We start from the raw sequence: 8,804 nt of genomic DNA on the forward strand, positions 1-8,804 counted from the left end.
GGGTGTCAAGAGAGTTATGTTTGACCCATTTGTACTTGTAAATCATGGCATCCATGTCAATGAGATGACCCCCTTTGATCGCCACATAGGTGTTATCCTTGTTGAAATTTGCATCAAAGTGATTGGCCAAGAGAGTAACTAGACCTCCATTTACGATATGAGCGGTGCCTTCCTTGCCACAATCAACATTAAGCCATCTTTCCATCAAAATCCTTAGAGCATTGTAGGGCTTAGTGAATTCCCTTCCCACATTTAAGGCCGACTCAAGTAGTACACAATCGAGCTTTGTAAAGTGATTAGTGCCTTTTCTCGCTATTATAGTATTCCCGATGACCTTGTGCCACACTCTAATGCCCGGATGGTGGACAAATAGAGCGCGACACGCATGAAAGCTCACAAATTTCTTCCCGAAAATTGCCTCCCAAAGAGGAGCGGGGTCATACTTTTCGGGCATCATATGAAAATATGGTGTATCACTAAGGCCTAATGCTTTACTCAAAACATCAAAGGTGATGCGCCTATTCACATTCGCAAAACGAAACTCGATCTATTCTCTAGTATCTACCTTAGTCACTTTCAATGAACTTAAGAATTCCAAGGTAAGGGAGGGGTATGTCAATTCTCTTGTAGTAAACAATTTACCCAAACCCATAGCTTCAAAGAAGGCTTTTCTTTGTTCAAGAACACCCAATTTGTTCAAGGCATCTTCACAAATGAATTTGGTGGGCAAAATGGCTTTCTTTGCATACTTGGCAAATGTATCCCTATGGGAGTTAGAAATGAAAATTACCTTCGGATAGTTGGGTAATTGAGCGATTTCCGGAGTTGTTGTTGTTTCTTCCAAGGGAGTATCTTGTTGTTGTTGAACTTCCAAGTTTACATTAGAAACCACCATAGCCATTGAAGCTTTCTTTGCTTGAAGGCTTTGTTACCTTTTCGAAAGTGTCTTTGCCTTGAGTGCCTTTGTTGCTTCTTTTGTTCTTGCCATTATTGATTATACCAAGTAAAGATTGAAAATCTTCAATTTCTATTTATACCCAAATCGATTTAAGATGAAAGGGTTTGTCTTTTTATTTCAGAAATCGATTCAAAGGTTGAAGATTTTGGTGCTTGGATTGATTGTTGTTGCAAAAGGAGTGATTAATTGTTGTTGTAAGGAAGTTTGGATTTGATTTTGTTGAATTTGGTTGAGGAAATTTTGTTTTTGGTGATGGAGAGGATGAGGGTTATGGGGTTTATGAATGAATGAAATGAATGTGGGAAGGGGTATTAAAACACCCGAAAAATTAAAAACTGCAGGGGGAAGTTGAGCGGATTCCCTTCGGGACGCTCGGATTCTGCTCAATTTGGCTTCAGGAAAATTCGCCTAAAGACGAGCGTCTTTCAGTGAAGACGAGCGGATTCTGCAATTCAGGACGAGCGGCTTTCCTCAAAGACGAGCGGATTCTCTTACAGGAACTTTGCTAAATCTGTACTGGCAAAAAGACGAGCGTCTTTCTACAAAGACGAGCGGCCAGGTTCAGACGAGCGTCTTTTCAGCTAGGACGCTCGGATTCTCTAACAGACCAAATTTTTTGATTTTGCAGCTCATTTGGACGGATGGATTCTTCCACAGACGCTCGGATTCCTATAAGACGAGCGGATTACCCAGAAGCCGCTCGGATTCTACCTAGTCTACCCGGATTCAGGACCATCCGTGCACTTGCATATCCCGTGTCATTTTCATTCTTCAAATCCCGTGTTCTTCATTGTAGGGGCACTACAAAGGCATGAATAGCCTAGGCAATTGTTATCCCCACACTAAGTTAAAGGACTACACATCAATAAAATCATTAGTCCCTCCCTCACTTCTCTCAAAAATGATGAATATCTTGATCAAGGCACAAAAATCCAAAAATGACAAAAAATGCAATGTAAGAATTAAAATGCAAGTTAGGGAGTTAGAAATATTTACAAATGGTGGTTTGGAGAGGACTCCACCAAACTCTCATCCTTAGTGAGATGTCATTGGGGCATGTTCAAGGTGTTGTTGATGTTACTCAACACCTTGAAGAAGTAGTCAAAAGCTTGTTCAATATCATGATAAAGATCCTCAATAGATCTTTGCACTTGTTGTCATTCATGTTGGTCTTGATCGATAGAATTACCAATGTAGGGATTGAAAATCTCTTCAAACTCATCGTCCCAAAGATCACAAACTTCGTCTACTTGATCATTAAAAATCTCTTGAGTTGATAGAGACAACTCTTCTCCTTTCTTGTTTTGGCCAATGAGGCCATCCTCTTTACTTGTCATGGGTGAGCTTTTCAAGCTCTATTTGTTACAATTCTCTTGCTCTTTTGATGGAGCATCATCAACTTTCTTTTTCCATTGGAAATCCAACTTCTTCCTCTCATCCTTCCGGCTATAATGATCAACCATAAAACATGGTTCATGCAAACGGGGAGCTCTCATGGTCTTGTCAAGATTGAAAGTTATGCTCTCATCCCCCACTTCTAGAGTGAGCTCTCCATGCTTCACATCTACCACCGCACCCGCGGTGTGCAATAAAGGTCTACCTAGAATGATTGGAATATTGGAGTCTTCTTCCATGTCAACAATGACAAAGTCCACCGGGATGAAAAATTTCCGAACTCTTACGGGAACATCTTCCCATATCCCTAATGGTGTCTTCGTCGATCTATCGGCCATTTGGAGTGTGATATTGGTACATTTAAGCTCTCCCATCCATAACCTTTTACTTACCAAATACGGCATAACATTCACACTAGCCCCTAGGTCACATAGGGCTTTGTTGATTGTTGTGTCGCTAATGGTACACGGTATTGAGAAGCTTCCCGGATCTTTAAGTTTCGGAGGTGAACACCCTTGAAGGATTGCACTACTCACCTTAGTGAAGGCGATAGTTTCAAGCTTCCGGATCGACTTCTTTTTCGTAAGGATGTATTTCATGTACTTTGCATAGGCCGACACGTGATTGATTAATTCCGTGAAAGGAATCGAGACTTCCAAATTCTTCACAATTTCCATAAATTTTCCAAGTTGGTCATCAAATTTGGGCTTGGCTTGACGACTTGGAAAAAGAAGTCTAATCATAATGGGTTCCTTCTCCTTGGCCTTGTCTTCACTTTTCTTCGAAACTTCTTCTTTTGATGGTTCTCTATCCTTGGAATTTTGCACAACTTCTTCTTTGTCACTAGCTTCCACTACTTCATCCTCAACTTGCTTCTTTGGTGCTTCATACCTCGTACCACTTCTCAAGTGGATGGCACTAACCATTTCATGTCTTGGGGGATTACTTTGAGGTGGTAATTTCCCCTTTTGTCTTTGAGAACTTGAAGATGCTAGTTGAGTCAATTGGCTTTCCAACATTTTGGGGTGGGCTAGGATGTTGTTGATGGTGATTTCCTTTGCTTGACTATCCTTTTGCATTTGAGTGAAAAACTCTTGTTGATTCTTTTGCATTTGGAGGACCTCTTTTTTAACATCAAAACCTTGGTCATTTTATTGATTGTATGGAGTTTGATTTTGGTAACCTTGGTTTTGGTTGTAAAAGGGTCTTTGATAATTGTTTCTCATGGGAGATTTGGGTGGAATTTGGTTTTTTCATTGTAATAATTTGAATAAGGGGTACCACTCTTGTATGCTTGAAAAGCATTCACTTGTTCGTTTGTTCCCCTACATTCACTTTGGTCATGTCCCAAAGTTCCATAATTCTCACATATCCCACTTGGGATTGATGAAGATGCCGTCATGACATTAACATGATGCTTTGGTTATTTTCAGGCTTCTTCAAGTCTAGCCATAGCTTTTTCGAACTTCAAATTGATGGTATCAATATGAGCACTAAGTTGAGCACCCAATTGAGTAATAGAGTCCACTTCATGCTTTCCTCCTCTAGTAGCCTTGCGAGGTCTACTATATTGTGAATTATGGACCGTCATTTCCTCAATCTTGTTCTAAGTTTGATTATCGTCAACTTCGGTGAACATACCATTTGATCCCATGTTGAGAATGTTTCTTGAGTCTTCATAAAGACCATTCCAAAAGTGTTGTACCAAGAACCACTCGCTAAGTCCATGATGAGGACATGAGCGACAAATTCCCTTGAATCGCTCCCAAGCTTCATACAAGGATTCTTCATCTCTTTGCTTAAAGCCCGTAATTTGAGCTCTTAGCATGTTAGTCTTTTCCGGTGGGTAGAACTTTTGGTAGAAAGCTAGAGCCGATTTCTTCCAAGGGTCAATTCCGAGAGTAGCCTTATCAAGGCCTTTCAACCATTGTTTTGTGGTGCCAATTAGAGAAAAAGGAAATAAGACCCATCTAATTTGATCTTGAGTTACACCGGTTTGAGAAATCGCATCACAATAGTCACAAAAAGTCTCCATGTGAGAGTGAGGGTCTTCAATAGGCATCCCTCCAAATTGGCTTCTTTCGACTAATTGGATAAATGCGGATTTGGCAATGAAATTTCCGGTTAAGTGTTGTGGTGAGGGAGTACCATTGGGTAGGTTCTCCTCGGTTGGTACGGAATGTAATGGAAATTTAGGCATTGTGGGTTGATTTTGTGTTGGGTTCTCCTCACCTTCTATTGCAAAAGGGTTGACGAACTCAATAGCGTTTGGTTTAATATCTACAACCTCACTAATACCTCTCAAAGTTCCTCTAGCAAGTCTTCTATTGTTTGTCAAAGTCCTTTCAATTTCGTGATCAAAGGGTAACAAGTTACCTTGTCATCTTCTAGACAAACAAAATATCAAACAACTCAAAAATAATTAGAACAAACCTTGAGGAGTTTTACTTCCCCAAGGCAAAGAAAGACACAACTAATAACAATCTAAGAAAATCTAAAGCAAGTTAACACCGTCCCCGGCAACGGCGCCATTTTTGGTCGAGCCCTCTTTGAGGTTTAGTTTTTGGTACTTGTCGTTAGGAGCACCTAGACCAAAACAATATTTATAACTTCACAAACAACTCTACAATTAGTAAAGAGGCAAGTAAAGGTCGGATCCCAAGGGGCGGGTATTGAAGTGAGATTTTCATTTGTAACTAGCGGTGTCTAGGGGTGTCACAATTTGGGGTTTGAATAGAAGATCACTAAACTAAATAGCAATGAAAGTAAACAAGCAAGATGATTAAAAAGGGGTGTAAACAATTGATAAAAGGCAATAGGGTGTCATGGGGTCATAGGGGATTCATGGGAATTGATCATACAAATATATTCTCAAATTATAAGCAAGCAATTATTGTTGTGATGGATCGAGTTGGTTTATATCTTACAATCCTAGGAAAGTTTGGGTCCCGGAGCCGAATCGATTAGATTTTACAACACCTACAAGTCGACTTAATGTTCCCTGCTCAACTATATGCATGGTCTAATGAGATTCGAGTTGGTTTATGTCTTACAAGTCTCATTGAAAAGATAGGTGATGGGTAAAAAATGCAAGGATTCATAGGCTCGCATTTCATCAAACATAACATGTGCATAAGTTGAGATCACAACAAGCAAGAAAATAAACTATGAAAACATATTAATTTAAGCATGAATCATCCCCCATGTTGATTTCCCCTAATTACCCATTAACCCTAGCTAAGGAAACTACTCACTCATTATCATGTTGAACATGCTAGCAAGGTTGTCAATCATACCAACAAAGTAAAACATGATGAATAAATGAAGATAATTAACAATAATTAAAAAGGGATTAAGAGAATTATACCTACTAATGATTCCAATAATAAAGCAAAGAATAATAGAAGTACTTGATGATTGATTAGAAGGTTGTCAATCTCCCAATAATAACCCAAATAATCTTCAATTACCCAAAATGTAAGATGAACGAAAGAGAGATTAAGGAAATGAGATTTGTATTAAGACTTGATTAAAAGTTGATTACAAGATTAAAGAGAGATTAGATTGATATAAACTACACTAGAGATTGCTAAGAACAACATGCTTATCTAATTAGACTAATGGGTATTTATAGTGGGGATTAGGTACACAAATTAGGGTTTACTAAGGGCTTAAATGACGATTAAGTCCTTGAGGAATCGCTCCTGTCAGAAAAATATGCGAGGCTCCTTTTTGCTAGTCTTTCCCGAGGTATGCGCATCCATCATAGAACAAGTAGAAGACGGAATAGCTGTCACACAATCCGAGCGTCCATAGCACGGGACGAGCGGATTGTGGGTCTCTTGGACGAGCGTATTTGTGGGGTAGACGGGCGGATTGTGGTGGTTTTGGACGAGCGTCCTTCTGAGGAAGACGCTCGGATTCCTGGTGTTGGACGGGCGGATTGTGGGCAATCCGCTCGGATTCTGAGTCAGCTTCCTCCTTTCTTCTTTTCTTCCTTTTTCTTTATACAAGCCTTGAGGATTTCCTCGGGGATGCAAGGATCTTTTCTCATCATTGCCCAACTACTACAATATGTACAAAGGCCTTCTAGTCTTGTCTTCTCTTTGATGCCTGGTCGTTGAATTCAATCAATTTAGCAAAATTTTGCCATGAAAATGGAAGGTTTGCACTCCTTTCCTACCAAGGGATCAAAACCTCAAAGAATATGCAAAACAAAGGACTAAAGACAATAAATGACCCAAATATGGACTAAAAATCGTGGAAACAAGGCTAATTTGGGGACTAAATATACTTAAATAATGGTCACATCAGCGGTCCCCCACTGGCGGTGAGGAGTACCTGTTGCGATGGGTACTCTAGCAGGACTACACACTTTAATGTGTGGTCACTTATGAGGAGATTGATTATGGAGTTGGGGTTGATGTGATGATTGAGCTGTTTGATATTTGCCTTATTTTGTTTTATGTTGTGTAATTAGTACTGACCCCGTTTAAATGTTTTAAAAACTATGGTGATCCATTCGGGGATGGTGATCAGTTGTTCAGCAGGTTTGATATGATGCATTTCGGATAGATGGGATGAGTCACCACGAGGCAGTTTAGAGTCTTCCGCTGTTATACTTTAGTTGTTGAGATATTTGGATTTTGAGAACTTGTATTGTACTTTTATTAGTTTTGGATTTGAACATGTAGTCACTTTAAACCGTATTGCTATTTAAATTATGTTTCTTCATTGTCATTTGACTATCATTGCCTCGGGAAACCGAGATGGTGATGTTCCTATACCTTAGTGGTCCTGGTAAGGCACTTGGAGTATAGGAGTGTCACAGAAGGAGTCTCCTCATATGAGAGATTTAGAGTCCTGGACTGTCTGTCATCCTACAATGCCTTCCTAGGCAGACCTTGGATCCATAATGTCCGAGCTATCCCTTCAACTTATTACTAATGCGTCAAAATACCAATAGATTGGGGAATAACAACCATCAAAGGTGAACAGAAATCTGCCCAGGAATATTACTGAATCATTAAAACCTTCCAAGGCAGGTAAGTCTCTTGCCTAACAATTACAGTACCCTGTCAGGAGTACTTATGTGGCAGAAACCAAAATGGAGACAGATCAGGTAATTTTAGACCCTGAGTATCCTGACAGGCATGTACTGGTAGGATCTGATGTCCCTGACAATATCAGACCAGAACAAGTAAGTTTTCTTAAAAATAAATTTTCATTCTTTGCCTCGTCCCACTTTGATATGACTTGTATAGATGTCAATATTATCACCCATAAACTTAATATTGATAAACCATTTAAGCTTGTACAATAGAAAAGGATGGACGTCTACATTGATGATATGGTGGTTAAATCAAAGAAGGCTGAAGATCATGTAAAAGATTTAGAAGTAGCCTTCAAGATCCTCAATGAATTCTAAATGAAGCTCAACCCTTCCAAATCCCACTTTGGAGTCTCGTAAGGCAAATTCCTTGGATACATGGTGACAAAAAGAGGGATTGAAGCCAGCCTAGAACAGATAAAAGACATCTTGGAATTGGAATATCCCAAATCAGTTAAAGATATCCAAAGATTAACAGGAAGAGTTGCAGCCCTGAATAGATTCATATCAAGGTCGTCTAAAAGATGCAGATCCTTCTATGACCTCCTCAGGAAGAACAAATCATTCAAATGGACGCCTGAACATGAAGCAGCTTCCAAGATTTAAAAACCTACTTGGCTACCCCTCCACTACTGGCCAAACCTAACAAAGGAGAACCCCTGACGGTTTACTTATCAGTCACTGAAATATCAGTAAGTGGAGTCCTAACCAAAGAGGTTGAAGGCCAACAACACTCTGTCTACTATGTAAGTAAAAGTCTCCTGGATGCAGAAACAAGGTATGAACTACTTGAAAAATATGTGTTTGCTTTAATTATATCCTGTACTGAACTTAAACCTTACTTTGAGAGTCACCCAATAATTGTCAGGAACAACCTGCCTATCAAATATGTCCTTAGAAAATCTGAACTTTCAGGCAGAATGGCAAAATGGTCAGTACAAGTAAGTACTTATGACATAACCTTTGAACCCAGGACAGCCAATAAATCTCAGGCATTAGCAGACTTTGTGGCTGAATTTAGCCCCAACCTAGAACCAGACCTCATAAAAGAGGTCAACCATCTAGACACCTATAAATTAATCCAGGAATGGACCTTACACGTAGATGGAGCAACAAATATGAGAGGAACTGGCCTAGGATTAGTACTAAATTCACCACAGAAGACCTAATTGCTCAAGCTATTAGTTGTGGGTTCAAAGCAACAAACAATGAAGCTTAATATGAAGCCCTGATAGCTGGACTCAAGGTATGTATAGATCTTGGTGTGAAAAATCTCAAGGTAAAAACTGACTCCCTTTTAATTTCCAATCAAGTCAAAGGAACATATGCTGTAAAGGATTC

At 39.6% G+C, this 8,804-nt stretch overlaps 1 non-coding gene across 1 annotated transcript; it reads left to right on the top strand.

The window, feature by feature from the left end:
• The first annotated feature begins 4,074 nt into the window (after positions 1–4,074).
• Positions 4,075–4,181, top strand: LOC141635731 (small nucleolar RNA R71). The gene has a single exon (XR_012540394.1). It is a non-coding gene; the product is annotated as a small nucleolar RNA R71 (small nucleolar RNA).
• Positions 4,182–8,804: the final 4,623 nt, after the last annotated feature.

Source organism: Silene latifolia, chromosome Y, assembly GCF_048544455.1.
Source record: "Silene latifolia isolate original U9 population chromosome Y, ASM4854445v1, whole genome shotgun sequence".
NCBI lineage: Eukaryota > Viridiplantae > Streptophyta > Magnoliopsida > Caryophyllales > Caryophyllaceae > Silene > Silene latifolia.